Source organism: Lissotriton vulgaris, chromosome 4_1, assembly GCF_964263255.1.
Source record: "Lissotriton vulgaris chromosome 4_1, aLisVul1.2, whole genome shotgun sequence".
NCBI lineage: Eukaryota > Metazoa > Chordata > Amphibia > Caudata > Salamandridae > Lissotriton > Lissotriton vulgaris.
The window spans coordinates 25,270,365-25,292,765 of NC_141691.1; positions in this window are offsets into that span (position 1 = coordinate 25,270,365).

The following is a 22,401-nucleotide window of genomic DNA, read 5'->3' on the forward strand; positions in this document are numbered from 1 at the left end:
TAATACATGAGATTTTTCAATAGTTTCATCAGAACATTCATACATTTAAAGATGGGCGCTTTTATCTACAGACACCTGAGGAACTCTTTACACTTCACACTTAGTCCTATCTTTATTCCGTTTTCCCGGTGATTAGCGATACAAGAGTAACATACATGAATGTTTAGATTCTCCACATCGACACATACAAAGTTACAGTTATATAGTACAACGGATACCCAAAGGAGCAATAAGTGAGGGACCTTGGGTGCATATATTATTTCAAGTAACAGTGGTCCCTAACAGGCGCAGAATAATAAAGAATTCATAAAGATCAAAATTGAAATCCATATAGTCTGTCCAGCCGGACAGGGTTTAATAACACAAATGTAGGTATAATCAATCAATTCAGTACAATATCAAAGTGGGACACAGCCTGTGTCCTACTACTGTACAGAGACATTTGTGACATACATAGACAGGTGAGGCAAGCATAGGCAGTCTGCATATATTCCAAGTTTCGCAGACAGATATTTACAGAGAATACACTGTTGTGATTTAGCAAATAATAAAATCAAATCATCCAGTGTAAGGTGTCGACGGCGTTTCGATCCCCTTAAAGTATAGCAGGATCATCATCAGGACATTAACCATTCATGCCTTTAAATTACTGAAACCACAGTTAAGCCCGAACATATATGTGAACCATACAAACAATAACACAATACAACAGTAACAATAATAAAGTTGGGAGGGAAAAATGTTGGGAGGGAAAAAAACGGGGTGGGTTATAGGGAGGAAAAGTACAAAAATCATGAGAAATACATTCATATGAAAATTAAAATTAAAAGACATACATGACAAGTCTGCCAAGTTCAATAATCCTTGTATATGAGCATTACCATTAGAACACGCTTATTATCGTGGATTGCCGTAAGCCGTATCAGCCAAGTGAGCGTTAAGTAAGGGGCACGAAGAGTGAGGATTCCGAAGTGAAAGAGATTCTGGCGTGAGGGTAGAGTTAAGGAGCGAAGAAATGGTGAACCCGTGCATTTAACCGAGAGCATAATTAAAAAGTGAGTTTTGCGAAATGGGCCCGCCGAGTGATTATGGAATGAAACCGGATTTGTGCGATGAGAAGCCGGGTGCAAGGCTTACCACAATGGTATGCGGTTCACATCACGTGGGCATTAAAAGATGATGGCCCCCGGATGTCCAAGCTCCGCCCACTCATAAAAACTCCCGCACAGCGGGAAAATTTGCTGTGCAAGATGTTAAAACATGGGAACATCGACTCATATTCAACTAGCATATTTAATATACTTATATGCTATTAGTAAAGATCTCAACCTGTGCCCAGAGTCTGTAAATTAAAGGCTACTCGTGGGCCTGAGACACTGCTTACAAACCCACGTAAAGAGGCCCTCAAGCCATATTACAGGCCTGTCCCTGCATTTTGACCTGGCACGAAAAATCTCCTGTGAGGCCTAAAACCTTACCTTTTTATACATATTTCACCCCTAAGGTAAACTGTGGTTAACCCAGAGGGAAGCCTGCAATGTATTTAAAAGGCAGGACATGTACCTTTATGTTTTATGTATATTCTGGTAGTAAAAAAAAACTCAACATTGTCAGTCACTACTGCAAGGCAAATCTCTTCCTTAGGATAACTTTGGGAGTACCTTATTACATCTTTTAAATGTAATTCAGAATTCAGAAGAGATATACTTTTAATTTTAGAGCCTCTAGCCTCATGATCTAAAATCACAACTGGTATAGTCAGATTTTAAATTGCAAGTCTGAAAGGACAGAAAGTTGTAAAAATAACAATTGATGGACAGAATGCAGAACTGTGTCATACAGTCAACACAGTACAGAGATCTGGGCATAAGTCCATTGTGTTTTGCTCCACATGCCATTACAGTTTAGACCCAGCCACATGCAAGTCGGGCTTGACCCTGTTCTCCATGGGAACAGCGTAGTCTGAACAGGCAGGTGCTCCCTGGACTGGAATCAAGCATTGTAGGACCAATTTCCGGGAATCATCCCTCATCAGTTGGCCATCCTGGGAGGATGGGAGGGAGATGCTAGGCTCAGGCTCTCACTTACACATGAATATGTTGTGTCCTGTCCCCAAACAAAGGACTGCAGGGAGTGTTGGGCCAGGGCAGGAAGGGAGGACCTATGTATCCTTCAAAGAGCTTTCTTTGAAGTCTCCCCCACTTCAAAAGGCACAACTTGGTATAAGGTATAGACCTCTGACACCACCATTTCAGTCTACTTCTGTACTGTGAACAGTCTGACAGGAAGAAGTTTTTTTGTGAGGCTGGAGGAATGCCACTCTGCTGCCATGCTGCTGTTCATGTGCCTGGGTGAGAAAGACTGAATCTACATCACTTCATCTCAGAGTGACTACAGGAGCTTGTTGGTTTTTGTCCTGATTTCAAGTTTCAGGTGCATACATTACTTCCATCCCACCAGCTCCTACACCTAGGCTGTGTAATCTGTAAGTGCACCCTGGCAAGTGGTTTCACCCCAGTCCTGGACCCTAGGAAGTGTGTCTATGGTACTTGCTCCATCAGAACTAACACATCCTGTGATGCATGAGCAGAATTCAAACATTGCTTATGGGGCAACAGTGCTATGCCTTCGAAACAGATACTTCAGGACCAGTGCCTCACCGTCACTGCATGGGGAAGATGTATGTATCACCTCTACTGTTTGGAGAAACTCAGCAACTCATAGTCTGAACTGTTGTACCTATGATCCAGTGCATCTCTCTGGTTGCATATAGAAAATCAACACATGTTATGTTATAAATGTTATGTTATAAATTTTTATATAGCGTGCGGCTGGCCCAGCAAAGGGGCATCACGGCGCTTATCAAGAGAAGAAAAGGGGCAGGCGCAGCCGATGAACAAGAGTGAATAACATGATCAGCCCTAACAGAAGAGATGAGTCTTGATTGCCTTTCTGAGGGCCAGGAGATCATTTAAGCCACGTATCTGCGATGGTAAGGCATTCCAGAGTTTTGTGGCCATATACCGGCAATATACCGGAAGGAGCGTCCTCCCATCTGGGCACGCTTTATTCAAGGAACTGTAGCTAGATTCTGACCTTCTGATCTAATGGATCCCCGGGGAGTGTACATAGTCATTAGGGGGCATAGCATGGGCGGTGAGGCATTTTTCAAAATCTTAAAAGCAAGACACAAAGTCTTGAAATGAATTTGCTTCTCCACAGGGAGCCGGGAAGCCCGGTCAGGGCCCGCGCAGCTGCATTTTTAACACGTTGCAGATGCCCCTTCTCCATCTGGTTGGCCCGTAAGATAAGAGAGCTCGCGTAGTCTAGCTGCGAAAGAATGGGGGACTGCACCATGAGCTGGCGCGTAGGGGGTAAATGAATTTCAGTACTGGCTTAAGATTCCGCAAAATTCCAAAGCACGTGGCGGCAACTTTCTTCATATGTGCGACAAAGCTCAGCGAAGAGTCAAACCAGACTGCAAGGTTTTTATCTTCCTTTTTTGTGCTTCGGGGGATTGCCAAGAGTATCTGGACACCATTTGTCCCCCCAGGCCGAGGCTTACTTGCCTACTAACAGCACCTCCGTCTTATCAGCATTAAGCTGGAGGTAATTAGCTGTCATCCATGTAGTTACTGCAGTGAGGCCTTGTTTGAAGTTGTGCGCATTCGGCCCGGTTTCGTCCACTAGCTGAGTGTTGTCCGCATATGAGACTATAGACAGGTCCCATCATTTGCCGACCTCAGCTAGTGGTTGAACCTATAGATTGAAAAGCGTAGGGCTGAGCGCGAAGCCCTGGGGCACACCCTGCTCTATAACTCGCTCTTTGGACAGGAACGGAGGGGTGGAGACCCGGAAGGATCTGCCGGTCGGAAATGCTTTAAACCATGCCAGGGCTTGCCCTACAACCCCTGCCATCTCCAGTCGGTTTAACAAGACCTCATGTGAGACCGTATCGAAGGCAGCACTGAGGTCTAACAGAAACAGTGCTGACGTCTGCCTGGAGTCCAAAATGGCCCGGAGATGTTCAGTCACACTAAGGAGTGCGGTTTCAGTGCTATGGCAGCACAAAATCCGTTACAAAAGGGGGTGGTGATGGACAGAGCATTTGAATCAATCAAACACTCACACCCAGTCAAAAGATCTGGGTTGAATCCATCACCATGCTTTATCCCTCTCTGCCACCCCAGTTCTGACATGGCTATATGCAAATCAGTCTGACCCTGTGCCTCATGGGAACAGTCCAGCCCGAACTGCCAAGCCATGTCTTCCCTGGACCGGAAACAAGTTTCCGAGGACCGGTTTCTGGCATTCCAGCCATCTTCAGCCCGGCTTGCTTGAATCCAGTGGCAAAGTGAGCAAGGGACTCACGTCTGAGCATACCCTGCCACACTTATGGCAGCCAAAAGCGGTACAAAAGGGGGTGGTGATGGACGGAGCATCTGAATCAATCAAACACTCACACCCAGTCAAAAGATCTGGGTTGAATCCATCACCGTACACTAGCCCACTCTGCCACCCCAGTTCCGACATGGCTATATGCAAATCAGTCTGACCCTGTGCCTCATGGGAACAGTCCAGCCCGAACTGCCAAGCCTTGTCTTCCCTGGACTGGGAAACAAGCTTCCGAGGACCGGTTTCTGGCATTCCAGCCGTCTTCAGCCCAGCTTGCTTGAATCCAGTGGCAAAGTGAGCAATGGACTCATGTCCGAGCATACCCTGCCACACTTATGTCGGCATCCAGCTGGGTGGGATCCAGAGTAGGCTTTTTAATGATGGGGGACACCCATGCCTGCATCCATCAAGTGGGTATTATAGCTGTAACAAATGAAGAGTTAATGATATTTCTTAGTGGGTTAAGAACCAATGTATCTGTTTCTCTGAATTGTGCAGGTTTTACCGGGTCTTCTGGGAAGCCAGATTTAATTTTTTCGGCAGAGTCTAAGAAATTCCTCTTGGTCCAGTTCGGATATGGACATACGTTTATGAGTAGTCTTATTGTTGGAAGGAGTGAGAGTTGGTATAGCCGGGAATGAGTTGTAGATCTTACTAACTTTGCCTATAAAAAAGGAGGTCAGATTCTCGCAAAGTGTGTGTTGGAGGTAGCTGTGTTCACCATCACTTTTTTGGCACTCAACTTCTTGAGAATTTTAAAGATGACCTTAGCGGGATTATGAGTATTGTTAATCTTGCTGGCATAATATGCCACACGGGTTCTATAAATCTGTCTATGGTAGTTTTTTTGGATGTGGATATATTGGGTTTTCAACTCTGGGGCATAGTCCTTCCTCCATTTACGCTAGTCGATTTTACATTCTTTTTTAAGAGCAGAAAGCTCCTCATTAAACCACGGGCTGGACTCCTAGGAGCATGCTCTAATCCAGTCCATTGGGATCAGCGTGTCCAGAGCTTGGTTTAACCAGTTGCAGAAGTTTTCATAGCCCTGGTCGTTGTTGTCACTGTCCGTGGGGGGGTTGGTTTTGAGTAGGGTGTAGAAATCTTCAAGTCGTAATTTCCTCCAGGGACGTTTACGCACCCTTTTTGCTAGACTCGGGTTAAGTATGTCCTGGGTGGGTAGGGGGACAAGATCACCAGCATATGTCAGTCCAGGTCATAGGTATTGGCACTTTTGCTGTTGCTTCCTCTAAGTTGGTAAAGATGAGGTCTAAAAGGTATCTTCCTTTATGCGTCGGCCTTGTACTAGCGGGCAGAGTTGGAAAGCAGCTAGGTCGGCGAGCAGGCCGGTGATCTTACTGTCAGTAATCAAGTCAAAGTGAATATTGAGATCCCCGAAAATGTTAAAATTGGCGGTCCCTACTACCAAGGAGCAAACTGTCTCCAAGAGAGCTCTAACAAAGCTACTGTCCGGCCCTGGAGGTCTATAGATCTGAATTCCAGATAGCGAGAAATGGGGGTTAATCTTAATAGTGTAGCGAGCACATTCACTTCCCTCAATATTGAGTCTAGTGAACAGGCAAGCGTAATGAGATTTGGTCATTACCGCAATGCATCCTCCCTGGTATGTCTATTAAATAGGTGTATAGAGTAACCCGCAGGGTATCCAGGTTGGCTATGGAATTCATATCCTCTTGCATCCAGGTCTCTGTAAGGAACAGGATGTCGAGAGAGTAATCTGTGACCAGGTCATGTATTTCTGTGTAGTACCTAGTTAGAGATCTAACATTCAGGTATACTACCAGAATATGTTGTTGGGGTGGGCCGACACAAGAGACGGGAGGATAGTGGGTTTCGGAAGAGTATATCCACACATGCATTTTAATTTACCTCGCAGCTGTTGAGGTGCACTCCTGGGGTGTTCGAGCTATTAAGGCATCACCCCTAATGCGTGTGAACACTGATGCAATGCCCGGCTCCACCCTGCATTTTCTCTGGCACAGTTAAGTTCAAGGCACTTTTATTGAGCAGGACTAACAAGGCCTCTGTAACTGGCCCATGCTCCATCGCTGTCTGACTGAACCTTTGGCTTTGTCCTGAGCTGGCTTGACCAGATAATTCAAGTAAGCGCATACTGCTTCTATGTTCTATTTTACACTTTATTATTTAAAAAATCATATCTAAAGTTCTACCTTTTTATTTATTGAATTCAGTTCTAATGGTCTAATCTGTTGGAGATTCTTTTTGTGTGGTATCCCTACTTGTTTTACCTTTCGATGTGTAGCACCAATACTTTACATATTGCCTCTAAGGTAAGGGTGATTATTTAGTGCTAAGCTACCAGAGGTTGAGCATAAGGTTAAATTAGGGTTTGTCTAACACTTACCCTGACTGGGACTGTAGTTGCTGTTTGAGTCATACCTCAGTCACCCTACAGCCCAATATCTAACATCCTGGATATGGGATGCTGTACACAAAGGACCTAATATCGGTTCAGCATTCTGTGTAGCGTGGACACATGGGTATAGATATAAAGTGATCACAGGTTTTGCACAGGATTTTCAAACAGAAGGGGGATGGGAGCACACTGCCTCACCTCCCAACACAGCTCACCTCTTAGCATTGTGGCAAATGCAATTCACACTGATTTCCTAATTAGCTTTAGTGGTTCACCAAAGTTGGTGCAGGTTAGTTCTGTAAATCTCTAGACACATGTGTTTCTGGATTTTATCCTTCATCAGTAGAGTTAAAAAAAACTAAAATTCATTCTGGGGTTGCTGGAAAGGCTGCCATAGTCTCTCAGGCCTCAGTACCTCTCTCTGGCGCACAGGTGCTTGTGGAGATGCACCTGTGCACCTGTGAGAGGTACTGGAAAACTGTAAGAATTGTGGCAGCCTGCTCAGACACCCCAGATGAATAGAGATGTACAGCACTAACCTGCACCAACTTTGGTGGAACACTCCAGCAAAATATCAACTAAGCATGCACTACAAACTGCATTTACCAGAATGCTTAGGGGCAAACTGTGCTGGGAGGTCAGCAGTCAGCTCCCACCCCTTCCTGTTTTCACAGGATTTATGTTTGATACATGAATGAAACTTCTTAAAACATGGTGGTAAACTTGACTACATTTTTAACTTTCAATTTTTTATTGAAAGTACAAAAGACAAATACAAAGATGACAAAAAAGCTTTTCAATCACAACCCACCCTCCTGCCCACCCTCAGCTCCTCCCCCCCAGCTCTAAAACATCAGAATAGGCTTTGGTTGATGAGTAACTTATTACAGTTATTCATTGACGAATATTTTGAGGATTGAGAAGACAGTGGACCAGGAATAAAAAGACGGAGAAAGAAAGAAGAGAAGTGGGCAGACATTCTGGACAGGGAGCAGGACCTGTTGGAGCTGCTAGGTGTCGAGGTCGTGGGGTTTGGTGAGTAGCTAGTAATATTAATAATTTAATATATAATCTAGTAGTATAAGTATTATGTATAATTCTTGAATGAATAAGTAACAAATTACTGGTACGCTTAGTTACATTGCAGATCAATTCTGTCTCAAAATCGTTTGTTATTGTATGACTCAGGTGCTGCTCACCCCTTCTCTTACTGGTTTGTAACTTTGCGCTATCTTGGGCTCGTGATGATTGATGTTCGAGTTTTTAGAGAACTGAAGTTAGTTAATGCGATTGCTAGAGTCTAGTCCTTACATTGTCCTTTAGTGAAATAGTGGTGGATGGATAGTATTAGTTCATATTTTTTTAATGGTCTGCATGACGCCTTCTCTGTCACTGAATGTTTAGTTAGTTTTTATTCATCCCACCCCTCCATAGAACCGGTTTGCAGTTTGTTTACTGAGTGGTAGGCTTAGCAGCAATAGCATGGTCACATCAGTCAGTAGCAGTTCATATGAGGCAAGCAACCAACAATTCCGTGTATGTACAAATTTATGCATGTTTGCGGGCAAAAATAAAATGGAAATGCCGACTTACTGAACAATTGGCCCGTCTGGATTCTGGAATAGGTGGTGTAGGTCAGGTGATACTGGCTTTGTTAGTATATTCTGCAATCAGAATGTTTATGGAACATTTGTTTAGAGTTCTATAAGTGGACGGTCTGTGAATCCTGCAAGCCAGTAGACATTTAGACTTCGAAGTCAATTTTATTGGAATTGTTGTTTCCTAAAATGTTTGCGAGTATTTTTGAATGATGTCTTTGTTTCACAGCACTCAATGTTTCTCTTTCTTTATTATTTCTTACATTATCAGCACCACCCAGGGGCAATAAGACGGGGTATGAATCGGCAGAACAACCACCAGAGGAGCGCTCCTCTACCGAGGATCCTGCTGCTGGCCCTAGTAAGTCCTACAGTGCTTATATTATTAACAATTATATTTCACTAACTTTTTAACGCACCTTGTTTTTTCCAACCTATTAAGCCTCCTTCCTAATTCAATGTTAGCAAAACCGTCGTTGTTATTCAATTGCTTTTCTAAATTTTGGGTATCCAATGCCATCCCTGACTTTCAGTTCCTTCAAACTGCCTCTGCCCTATTACTTTCTGTGCTACTACTATTAGACTGTGTGTAGCTAAACTTGCCCTGTTGGCCACTCTTTAGTTAAGGTATTATTTTGAATAAAGCTGTGATAGAATAGTTGTAGCCACTGGGTCCACTCCTGTCTTTTGCATTGTCCTCTGTATTCTCTAGTCTATGACAATTTCAACCAACAAAATGAGCAACCAGATGTTTGCCTACTAATTTTTGTTCGGTTAGTACACTACTACTACTTTTGTGGTTATTATTCTCTGCACATGCACATACAGAACTATGCACAAGAAAATAGGATGTTGGTGATAGGGAGGTTGGACCTTACTTACACCTTACACCCTAGTCACAGAACTCAGTCAGAAGAACCCACAATCCAATGAGTTCAAGTTCAAGTTCAAGTTCGGGCATTTATATAGTGCACTGCTCACCCAGAGGGTCTCAGGGCGCTTGGGGAAGGGATTCCTTATTTGTTGAATAGCCAGGTTTTAAGTTCTTTTCTGAAGGAGGTGTGGTTTTGAGTGAGGCGGAGGTGAGTGGGGAGTGAGTTCCTGGTCTTGGCAGCAAGGAAGGAGAAGGATCTGCCACCCATGGTGGATTTTCAAATGCGTGGGACTGCGTCGAGGGCTTGATTGGATGATCTTAGTTGGTGGGTGGGTTTGTAGAAGGACAGTCGAGTGTTGAGGCATTCGGGTCCTAGATTGTAGAGGGCCTTGTGTGCGTGGGTGATAAGGCGGAATGTAATTCTTTTGTTGACGGGAAGCCAGTGGAGGTCTTTTAGGTGTCCGGTGATGTGATCTTGGCAAGGGATGTCTAATATGAGTCTCGCTGATGTGTTTTGGATGCGTTTCAGTTTTTTCTGTAATTTTGCTGTGATTCTGGCGTATAGTGTGTTACCATAATACAGTCGACTCGTGACCATTGCGTGGGTGACAGTCTTTCTTGTCTCTAGGGGGGTCCAGCGGAAGATCTTTTTGAGAATGCGAAGTACGTTGAAGCAGGCGGATGAGACTGCGTTGAGTTGTCTGGACATCGAGAGAGAAGAGTCTAGGATAAAGCCAAGGTTACTTGCATGGTCAGTGGATGTGGGTGCTGTGCCCAGAGCGGAAGGCCACCAAGAGTCGTCCCAGGCCGAGGGGAAGGATCCTAGGATAAGCACCTCCGTTTTGTCTTAATTGAATGGGGGAAGTCGGACTCTTTGAGTTCTCCCAGCGAGGATTGAGATGATCCAGTCCAAGGCTTTTCCTTGAATGCCAATGTTGCTGAGGCGTTTTATAAGGGTGCTGTGGCAGACTGTGTCGAAAGCGGCGGAGAGGTCGAGTAGAATGAGGGCCACTGTTTCTCCGTTGTCCAGTAGGGTTCGGATGTCGTCAGTCGCTGCAATGAGGGCGGTTTAGGTGCAGTGTTTGGCTCGAAACCTGGATTGAGATGGTTCGAGGGAGTTGTTGGATTCGAGGAAGGCGGTGAGCTGACTGTTGATGGCTTTCTCGATGACTTTGGCCGGGAATGGGAGAAGGGATATGGGTCGGTAGTTTTTAGGTTCCGAGGGGTCTGCTGTGGGTTTCTTCAGAAGGGCGCTGAGTTCGGCGTGTTTCTAGCTTTCTGGAAAGGTGGCAGAGTTGAACGAGCAGTTGATGACATCACGGAGATGGGGTGCGATGATGGAGTCCGCTTTGTTGAAGATGTGGTGGGGGCAGGGGTTGGTTGGCGAGCCAGAGTGGATTGAGTTCTTTAGGCGGATGGTGTCTTCAGTGGTGATTGGGTTCAAAGCGCTAAGGTTGTTAGTTGGTGGAGTAGGGTCTGAGGGGGGTGGGGAGGGTTGATCACTGGGAGTATTCTCGAAGCTGTTGTGGATGTCGGCAATTTTGTTGTAGAAGAAGGAGGATAACGCATCGCAGAGGTCTTGGGAGGGAGTAATGTCGTTAGATGCTGCGGTGGGGTTGGTGAATTCTTTGACGATGTTGAAAAGCTCCTTGCTGTTGTGAGAGTTGTTGTCGAGACGATCCTTGAATGTTGATTTCTTGGCGGATCGAATCAGTTGGTGGTGATTGCGGGTGGCTGCCTTGAGGGTGGTCATGTTGTCGGTGGTTGGGTTTTTTCTTCAGGGTGCGGCATAGCTTCTTGGATTTTTTGAGGTCATCATTGAACCAGGGAGCCTTTTTGCTGGCTGATTTGATCTGGTGCTTTTTCAGGGGTGCTAATTCGTCAGCACTGTGGGTGATCCATTGCTTGAGATTGGTGGCCGCTTCATTTGGGTTCAATGAGAGGGTGGGAGGGTTTTGGTTGAGTGATGTGAGGAGTTGGTCGGAGGTGATTTTGTTTCAGTTTCTCTGAGGAATAGGTTGTGGGCGGTTGTGGGTCAGGGTGGTTTTGTAGCTGAAGTGAACACAGCTGTGGTCCGTCCAGTGGAGAGCTGTGGTGTGATCGAAGGAGATGTACTTACTGGAGGTGAAGATAGGGTCGAGCGTGTGTCCGGCTACATGGGTGGGGGTGTCAACAAGTTGTTTGAGTCCGAGATGGGCCAGGTTGTCCAGAAGGGTGGTGGTGTTACTGTTGTGTTTGTTTTCGAGGTGGTAGTTGAGGTCTCCTAAAAGAATGTAGTTCTCGGAGGCGAGAGCATGTGGGCTGATGAAATCTGTGATGTCATCGCTGAATTAAGTGCGGGTACCTGGAGGCCTGTAGATGAGGGTGCCTCTAAGTGTGGTCCTAGGGTCGGTGTGGATCTGAAAGTGGAGATGTTCGGCGGTTGCAAGATTATCGTCGGAGCTGGTCGTGATTTTGATGGTGTTCCTATGGATGATGGCAATGCCTCCTCCAGTTTGATTGGTGCGGTCTTTATGGGTAATCTTGTAAGCGTCCGGTTGTGGTATCGGGTTCCCAAGGCCTACATGCTCCGTAGATAACCCACTTACACTGAAAGAACTGTTGGCACGGAAACTGAAAAGTACAAAGAACAAGTTTATTAAAACCCCATGGGGTGGTGGTACATTCCTACAGCACCCTTCGGTAATGCAAGAAGTATCACACCGAACGTTGGTGTGATTCGATCTTTTATACAGTTTACAGGTAATAAAAAGATAGGTGGTACAAGTTACAGAGCTATATGTACATATATGGTCATTTTTGGAACACAGCCAACTCATGGGAGGGGTTACAATCTCACTGGTCAGTTGGGACGCACATTCCTGAGGGGTGACTGGTCAGTTGGGACTGCGCATGTACAGGCTTGACCATTACTAAAAATAGCCTGTTGCTGGGCAAACTCGAGTGGTCAGTGGCACGGACAACAGGCTAAAGGGCACGCTGGCCACGAGGCCACTCATGATCTAAGATGGCCGCCGTAACAGACAAGATGGCGTTTTCTAATATAGCCAAGTTAAGGAGAATAACGTATAGCAAAGCCAAACGCTAACCCAGCCATCGTCAAATTACGACAGACGACCCTTTTAGCGTTTAGCTGAAGCTACCTCATAGTGGACATAGTCCGGGTATTCATCCTCGATATCAATCAGCATTATTTGAGCAACTTCTTTATGTAGTACCATTTCATTCTGAGCAAGAGTACGTCTGGATGGGATGCAGGCTGATAAACACATGGCACATAGGGCAGGACCACATTGCATATATAAGCATATGAAAAACAGTACCCCAATAATGACACATAGAATTGTTAACAGTTTCCAACCCCAAGCTGTAAGCGTTGACCAGAACCATCCTGAAAGAGTCCAAGTTCCATTGTCTGGGTGTATTTCGGCAGCTATTTTGTGCAACTTCGAAATGGCATCATAAACAGATGGCGAATTATCTGGTACATATACACAGCAGCTGCTTCCGATGATTCTACATGCCCCCCCACGGTCAGCTAGAACCACATCTAGAACCATTCTGTTCTGAAGCGTAACAATCCTAGAAATCTGGAGTTCTTCAGTAATATTCCCTAGTGCAATAGCAGTATCATTGGCTACAGCCTCAACAACACGGGTCAATCGTCGTATTTTCCGACTATTAAAAGCAGCTCCCACAAAGGAAAACAATCCCAAATTGAAATCCACATATTGTTGCAAAGCAGTATCAGTCTGGTCGATGTCGTCCAGAACAACAGTACATTTAACACGATTCAACACGAAGTCGTGATAAAGTACATAGTCATTATGATACATTGGTGGGGCAATGAATACAGGGGGCAATACAAAGGATACATAACAAGTGCCTAACCATCCCAACGGAAGCTGATGATAACCTTTAGTTCCACAGATAAAATAAGTATTACGAGATGCCACAAACGATATGCCATTCGGACTATCAAATGTAAGTATAGTGTTGCATTCACTTTTTCCAACCGGGATTGTACCTTTATTACGTATGCGCAAATCAGCTTTAGTTGCAATAACATTAATAACATGTGAACTGGATACGTTAATGTTCCTTTGGTTGCTGTAAATACGGGGTGCGGATGCATTGTCGGGGCGGTATTCCTCCCATTCAAATCGAGTACCCTCAGCTCGTGGATACCCATCCCGGTCATGATAGCAAATTTTATTCAAACAAAAAATTACCCCCCCTTTCGTTGGCCACCGCAGAGTGAATAGAAGAGTGTACCAGGCATTGCAGGATCCATTATGTGAAAACGGGAGTGGAATGAGTGGAGTGCCCCCTTTCTTCTGATGCCCAGGTAACATCCCACACACCCAACAATTGGACGTATTTGTCATATTATGAGTATGATGCAGAATCTGAATAAAACTATTGTTCAAATAAGTCTGTCGGTGTCGTTCTTCATGGTAGGGTAAGGTAAAGTGAAAATGTTCAGATGGAGCCGGGGTAGTCAGCAGCAAATGTTCACGTGCAGGCACCACAAGTTCAACTACCCAAGCTATCACTGCTATTACCACAATTGTCAAGACAAATAAAATGGCACCAAGTATTCTTTTGTCTCGCGATGCAGTGGACGCCATAGTTCAAAGAGTTCACAAAGTCTCAAATGTACATATATATATACCTAAAAAAGAAAAATACGGTGCTGAGCTCCAAGGTAGCCGCTGTTTTCTTCTCCGGGGTCAAGACGGGTGTCGCTACTCTTGGCAGAACTGATCCCGCCCCCTTGAGATTCCCGGTCTCCGTTTCACAAACCCCAGAGCGGTAACCAACCAGTCTCGAAAACCAAAAAAAACCCTCTTATCGTGGCCGCAGATTGTAACGCTGTTGTCCAGAAACAGTGTGGTCCGGGAAGGCTCCCTCGACTTCGGCCGACGTCACAGCTGGGCTCTTTTCTTTATCCAGAATCTCCTTGTAGTCAGTCAACACGGCAGGATTCACCAGGACCGGAGAGACACGCCGGCAGTGAGTTGAGTGTATCCACCGCTTTCTGTTGGTCACCCGTACAGCTGTTCGTGTAGCCAGGAGGACCTGCTCGGGGCCACGCCACCTCGGTTCCAAGCTGTTCGCCCTCTCAAACGACTTCAACATCACAAAGTCACCAGGACGAAGATTGTGAGCCTCTCCAGTAGAATTGTCAGGGAGCGCTTCTCAAACCTGTTGATGAATAGAAAGCAAATCATTTGTTAATTGTGCCAAATAGTCGTTCATCATTATACAAGGCACATCATGTATCAATCGCGGCTTAGGCACTCCCCAAATATTCATAGGCCTTCCGAACACCACTTCATACGGTGTGAGGCCTGTTCGAGAGTGGGGCACTGATCTGAGAGAGAGCAATGCTAGCGGTAAAGCATCCGGCCACTTCAATGACGTAGATGCTACAATCTTAGCCAGTTTTAGCTTCAACGTAGCATTGTACCGCTCAACAAGACCTGCTGACTGAGGGTGGAACACAGCATGGAACTTCTGCTGGATCCCTAACCCCTTCAGCACATACTCCACAATTTTCCCGACAAAGTGAGGCCCATTATCGCTCCACAAAAATTTGCAAACTCCAAAGCGAGGAAAATACTCCTTAAGCAACACCTTAGCTGTTGTCAAAGCTGTATTATCTTTCATGGGGAAGGCCTCAACCCATTTGCTAAAGGCGCATACCACCACTAGGATATACTTAAGGTTATTGCAACGCTCAAGCTGGATATAATCCATTTGGAGTACCTCGAATGGTGCAGAAGGTGGAACGAACCCTCCTTTCGGAGTATGGGTCCCTTTCGCAGGATTGTGTTGTAAACGTATCAGACAGGTCAGCTCTACTCTCTTGGCTGTATTGGCAATCTCGGGATGCTCCCAAACTCGTGATAACAATCGAGTGATCGCAAGAGCTCCCACATGTGCTAATCCGTGAGTCATCTGAACCATCACTTGCAAGTAAGCTGCAGGCAATTTCCATTTCTCCATGTCTTTGCTTCTCCAACAACCCTCATCATCTAGCACCCCATCTGCTGCTGAGGTTCCGTGACAATTGTAAGTGGTGCATTCGACTCGCACGAATATGGTCGAGTCTGGTATCTATGAACCGCAAATGACGAGTTTAATGAGTGTGCGCAGTTTCGCTGTGCTAACCTAAACCGTTCGTCTGTTACGTGGGTATTTCCATCTGTACCCACGGGTTCCATCTTAGATACGGCATCCATTTTGTCTCTTGCCCTCAAGTAGCCAGCGAACGGACGTTGTCCGCGTCGCGACCCTGGGACTCCCAAGATATTTGCGGAAGACACATGTTTGTAAGGGTCTTTATGACGAGGGGGATGCTACTGTAAGGCAGATGGCGCCGCTCGAGGCTCATCTTGCCGCACGGACTTATTGTCTCAGCTGTGCATCTCATTAGGCACGTCTCTTTGATGCCTGTATCTCGTGTTTCCCGATACCTCCCCTTTTACACCCTTTCCGATCTCCCCACTGTCTCCGTCTTCCTCTGCACCTGTCTTTGTTCCTATTTCGATCTGTTTATTACCGATTGGAATGCACTAATGTTGGGAAGATGGGTTCTTACAGTTGGGAACCGCCAAATGTTTCCGCACTTATGATCCGGACCTTGTGTGTTTCAAAGTGACCAAAGCGACCCCTCTGGGGGATGATGGTGGGAACCGGGTTGTAAACTTTTGTGTACCATGTTGTCTTATGGGTAAAAACTGTATAAAAGGAGCGATCTACAGAACCAATTTGAAGCAGTCTCCCCAAGTTGCACGTGTGTTGCTTGTCGTGACTACTGTATTCCCTGCAGTAAATAAACCTTGAATCTTTGACGCCGAAGGAAGTGTCCCGTGTCTCTGTCATTCGTACGCCGGAGCAGGTTACCCACAAAGGTTTCAGGTGTTGTGCCCTGGCACCGCTGGGTCCTACAGAACCCAGTCCTTCAGTTGGCGCCCAACAGTGGGCTGCATCAGTGGTACCGGTCCAAGCCCGACGATAGTGAGGAACTTCGTGTGAAATCTCCGAGGGAAGGTGCACCCCGCTTCATCGATCCTGTTGTCGAAATAAGTGGCCCGAAGACTTTTCCCGCGAAGATTCCCGCCTCCGGACGGCTGCGACGGACTGCTGCCCTGACTGTAGACCTGTTTTGGCGCCTGGCGTAGACCTTGGTAGAGCGAGACGATAGACGGGCCTTCCTGGTGACGCCATTGATCTTTGAGTTAAGTATTTGTGGGTCGCTCCCAGAGTCCTTAGTTGTTGATACTCTAGCGAGTGTTTTTGTTGTTGACGCTGTGAGAGTGTTTTTGTCGACGACACTTTGTTAGCGTACTTTGTTGTGTTGCTTGACGACTGCAGCCACCAAAAACCGAGGGTTTTGTTCTTTGCTGGGACTTGGTAAATCCCGTAACCCTTGAAGTTTGTGAAACTCGGCTAGTGTGCAAGATGCCTGGTCGCAGTACTTTGTTTAGTTGTTTCAGACCTTGTGGTACGGATTCCCGACTGGAGGACTCGTGTCCGATACCTCCGGTTGGAACTCCCACTTATGAACTATATAGTAAACATGGACTAGGTCCGATTACTTTTAATGATTATTGGATTAAATACACGAAGAAGGACGGTGACCTTCGTTGGCCACCTCATGGTAGCTTCGAGGCCCCGATCTTAGATAATCTAGAGATTAAACTGTTCGAAAGAAAATCAAGGCCGGCCATGTTTGATGCCTTTCGGTTGTGGCGCAAAGAAGCCCGACAGAAGGAAATTAGACAGAATAAACGAAGTCAGCGAGATAATGTTGCTACCATAGTGAAGAAAGCAGAGCAATTTCAGCGTGATAAGGAGGATAAGGATAAGGAAGTGTTTGACAGACTACAGCGTATGACCGTAGATAAATGTTATCCCGCTTTGCCTACGGAGTCGGAAAAGAAGGAAGAGCCAGTTGAGGATCCTTTAATGTCTTATCTCATGAAGTCGCCACCTCCGTACGTACAGGGTACTGCAGCTCCTGTGGTTCCCGCCGTACCTATTCTTCCGCCTATTCTTCCCCCGCCTGTTCCTCAACCTGCACCCGCTCTTCCGACTGTACCTGCTCCTTTGCCTGTTGCTATCCCTACTGCTCCTCCGCTTCCACATACTCCTGCTCCCGCTGCTGCTCCTGTTTTGTTAACTCCTGCTGTTGCTACTGTTTCTACTCCTTCACTTGTTAGTCCTGTGTCCTATACTTCTCCCTCTACTCGTTCTCGTAATTCTCCTCTTGCAGCTAGTTTCTTTCATTCGCTCGGGCCTGTTCATGGGTCCGCTAGTTCCGATGGTCCTCAGAGACGTAGTCAGCTTCCTGGTAACAGGGAACGCGTTGCACTATATAATATGGCAATGGGTTGGATGGTAAACCCTCTTAGAAATCCGCCCCGTGTTGTACTCGAAACGTTTTGTCAATTCAATATACCAACCCAAAGATACGTGTTTGATGAAATGTGTAAGTTCCTTCGCGATCAGATATCGGCTGATGCGCCTGACGGGGTGCTGGCCGCTTTGTCTGATCTTCAGCTTCAGTTCTCAAATGGACTGATAGTGGATACTAATGTTCGACGTGCTGTTGAGCGGTTGCTATCTTTTCGCCCCGCTCCGATCCCTCATGCATTGTTTATCGAGGATATTGAAAGACTGCCAGATGAATCTGGTCAGTTTCCCATGCGTGAAGTGCCACCGGTGTGGATGCCAGCTGATCCTAATGCTAATCCAGCGACGTTGGCGCATTTCCAGAGAGTATGGATACATCTCCCATGGAAACGCTCGGAAGTACTACAGGTGAAGCAATCTTTGCCTGACCCTCGCAAAAATCCTACAGGGTATTACAAAGAATTATCGCAGCTTGTAGACGCTACGATAATGAATCTTGCCGATATTGATATGTTGTTCGACAATGTCGTACCGCAACCTGTTTGGGCTAAGATTCGGCAGGAAAATCATCCGAATGAATTAGGTGGTGATTGGGCTGCCATTGTGGCGGCGGATGGGTTACAAACAGGTGGGGCTAAACCTGAGCAGATGATTACTGCTCTTCCTCAGCGAATAATAACGTTAATGAAAACTCTTATGCCAGCCATGAGGGTAAATTGGGACAAATTGTCAGCTTGTAAGCAAAAGAAGGACGAGAGTGTTTCCGACTTCTTTACAAGATTCGAGGAAGCATTCATTGACCATAGTGGACAGGATATGGGTACCGAGGGTGGTCAGCGATTGTTTGTGGATAAATTTGTTTCAAACTTATTGCCCGATTTGAGCAATAAATTAAAGAATTCAGAAAGTGCATGGGCCGTTTCTACCTCAGCTCAGATATTGGCTACAGCACAATATTATGAAAATAGAGAGAAAGAGGAGAACGACCGTGCTGATAAAAAGACGAAAGAACTAAAAACTAAAGTGTTGCTTCAACAAGCATATCCTCCGCGTTCAAATCAGAATGCATCCCAACAGAATAGGTCGCAGTCGCAATCGAATCGATCACAAACACGTAATGATTCCTCCTCCCAAAGATCGTCGTTAGGGTACAATCAATGTGCTTATTGCAGACAGGAGGGACACATTAAATTCAATTGCCCTGCTTTGAATGAACGTAATAGTGGTAACTCATCTAGAGGAGGTCGTGGTGGTTCGCAGCAGGCATCACGTGGTAGAGGTCGTGGTGCCCAGAATGATTGTTCCGATAACTCCTCTAATTCTAATAATTGTTTCGATCAACGTGGATCATCGCAAGGACGATCTGCGCAGTACAATGTAGACGATTATTACGTCGATCAGGGAACTGACGACAGTAATTACTAGGACAGCCAAAGACAAGGAGAGGGAGTGGTATCAGTTCCGGTTGATCAGAGAGGGCCTTACGTCGCAGTTGCTACATCGGGCGTCGTTGAGCCTTTTCTGTTGGACACTGGTGTAGCGAAAAGTTCCATAAAGCATTCGAAACTCCCTGGCGCACCTTTGTCTGGCTTCCGTTGGATTCTCTGGCGCCCCCGTTAGCAATCCAGTTTCGTGCCCTTTTCCCCTTACAATTGGGCCACGTGAGCTTCAAGCTCCGTTGATTTTGACTACTGGCTGTGGTGAAAACCTTTTGGGCCTGGATTTGCTTAAACGTTTGTATGCAACTCTGTATTGTTCTCCTGCGGGTGTAAAGCTTACGTTAGGAGAAAGGGTTGTCTCTCCTATGTATTTGTCTCTTGATAAGCTTCCACCGGAATTGAGTTCTCTTCCTGCGTCTTTGTGGGCAACGGGTCCGAATGACGTGGGCCTACTTGATATCTCCCCTTATGTTGTTCAGTTGAAGTCTAATGTGCGATTGCCGCGTATTCCCCAGTATCGTATCTCTCTTGATGGTGAACGAGCGTTGTTAGCGATCATTTATGATTTGATCGAGAAAGATGTTATTGAAGAGACTCGGGGAAACGTGTGCAACAGCCCTGTGCTGCCCATTCTTAAACGTACGGATCCTTCCAAACCGCCTGTTTATCGTTTTGTTATCGATTTACGGGAGGTGAATAAAATAGTGGTTCCTCAATTCCCTGTTGCGCCTGATATCACGGCGCTACTGACTCTGATTCCAGCTTCTGCATCGTGGTTTTCGGTGATTGACTTGAAAAATGCGTTTTTCAGCATCCCGATTGCCGAGGAGAGCAGGGACCTTTTCGGTTTCTCTCTCGGTGGACGCAGTTTCCGGTTCAAGCGCGCTCCTCAGGGCTACTGTGAAAGTCCATCGATTTACAGTCAAGCCTTGAAGGGTCAACTGGATGCGTTTAGGTTGCCGGTCGGTGCGGCCTTAATCCAATACGTCGACGACTTATCGGTGGCTGCCGATACTCAGGACATTTGCAAAATTGCTACGGTGTCATTGCTGCAACATCTCTGTGAGTTGAGTCATAAGGTGTCCCCTTCTAAACTCCAATATTGTTGTCAAGAAGTAACCTATTTAGGTCACTTATTGTCAAAGGAGGGAAGGAGGTTGACCCCAGAGAGAATTGCAGCGATTGCGCGAATGGCTGTGCCAAAAACCCAAAGAGATGTGCGTGCCTTTCTAGGTATCACGTCGTACTGCAGGCAATGGATTCCTAATTTTTCATTGCTAGCGAAACCATTGGTGGCTCTTACGTGTAAGGATGTTACAACTCCTTTACCATGGACGGAAGAATGTCAGAAAAGTTTTTCTGAATTGCGTGATTCATTGTGTTCGGCTCCTGTGTTGGGTACTCCTGACTACAGCAAGCCGTTTGCATTATATGTTCACGAGAGGGAAGGTTGTGCTTTGAGTGTTTTAACGCAACCTTTTGGTGGTAAACAGCGTCCATGTGCATATTTTTCCTCGACCTTGGACCCAGTAGCTAGAGCATTGCCGAGTTGCTTGAGAGCAACAGCGGCAGCTGCGGTCTCCATCCGACAATCAGCAGGACTGGTCATGGATAATATGCTTACGGTGATGGTTCCGCATGCAGTCGATACTCATTTGAATCGTACGAAAACTCAGCACTTGACGAGTGCGAGGTTGTCTGGGTACGAGTTGACGTTGCTGGCAAGTCATATTCAGATAAAACGTTGTAATGTTCTGAACCCGGCAACTTTGTTACCAATTAGCACAGAGTCAGATGAAGTAGCAGAGCATGACTGCTACTTGAGGACAGAGGAAGAAACAAAAGGTCGAGTGGACCTTAAAAACACCCCATTGGAAGATCCGGATGGTACACTATATGTGGATTGGTCATGTTTTAAGTTGCCGAATGGCGATGTGACTACCGCCTATGCTGTTGTAACGTTGAATACTGTTGTTGAGACTGCAAGGTTGAATCAGAATTCTGCCCAAGCTGCAGAATTGATCGCTCTCACTAGAGCGTGCGTGTTAGCCAAAGGGAAACGTGTGAATGTGTTTACCGACAGCCAATATGCATTTGGTGTCGCACATAGTTTTGGACAATTGTGGAGAGAGAGAGGTTTCTTGACGTCGCACGGTACGAAGATTCAGCATGGCCAACTTGTGAACGATCTTTTGGATGCACTGACGTTGCCTAAGCAAGTAGCGATTGTTAAATGTAGTGCGCATCGTAAGGTGACGGATGATGTTGGTCGTGGTAATGCGTTTGCAGATGAGATCGCCAAGGAGACTGCCCGGAACCTTAGCACTCGGATGTATGTGACGAGTTCGGTTAGGTGGCCTACAGAATCGAGCATGTGTGAGGACACTATCGAAAGTGTGAAAGAAATTCAGAATGAGGCCACCGAGACTGAAAAGATGAAGTGGAAAGAAAGCACGGGAAAGTTGGATGTGAATGGTTGCTGGATTGATTTGTCGGATCAGAAAAGATGGTTGTTGCCCGATGCGTATGTGCTGGCCGTTGTGACAATGGCACATGGGTTAGCACATATTAGCGCGAAAGGTATTTGTAAGTTGCTGTCTCCTGTATGGAAGAATTATGGTATCACGAAATGTGCTGAACGTCTGGTGAAGAATTGTATGGTGTGTATGATGTACAATCCTGGCAAAGGAACCCCAACTCCTCCTGGCAGTTTTGCTCCCCCTTCATGTCCCTTTGAGGTGATTCAATTGGACTTCATAAGATTCAGGCTACGACTGGTATTTCGTGGCCTGACGCTTTACCTTTAGCATTACTGTCAACTAGGGCGACTGTACACTCCCGAGTAGGGCTTAGTCCCTATGAAATAGTGTTCGGCCGTCCTGCGAATGTGTGGGGGGTTCCTAGGCCAGGAACGTTCTCTGATCTTGAGTATCCAATGTTGATCGATTATCTACATGACTTGACTGATAAACTGAGGTTAATTCACCAACAGGTTTACGACGCATTGCCGAAGCAGACGGAGGGTCCAGGCCACCAGCTCCAGCCCGGAGATTGGGTGGTGACAAGAAATTTTTCACGCAAGAATAACCTGGACCCAAGGTTTACTGGACCCTACCAGGTGCTCCTGGCCACGAGGACTGCTGTTCGTCTCGAGGGACGTAAGAATTGGGTGCATGCCACCCATACCAAAAAGGTCCCTATCCCTTTGTCGGCAGACCCGTGGGTAAGGAGAGGCATTGCATCAACTGAAACCGAAGGATTGCCAGCGTTTGT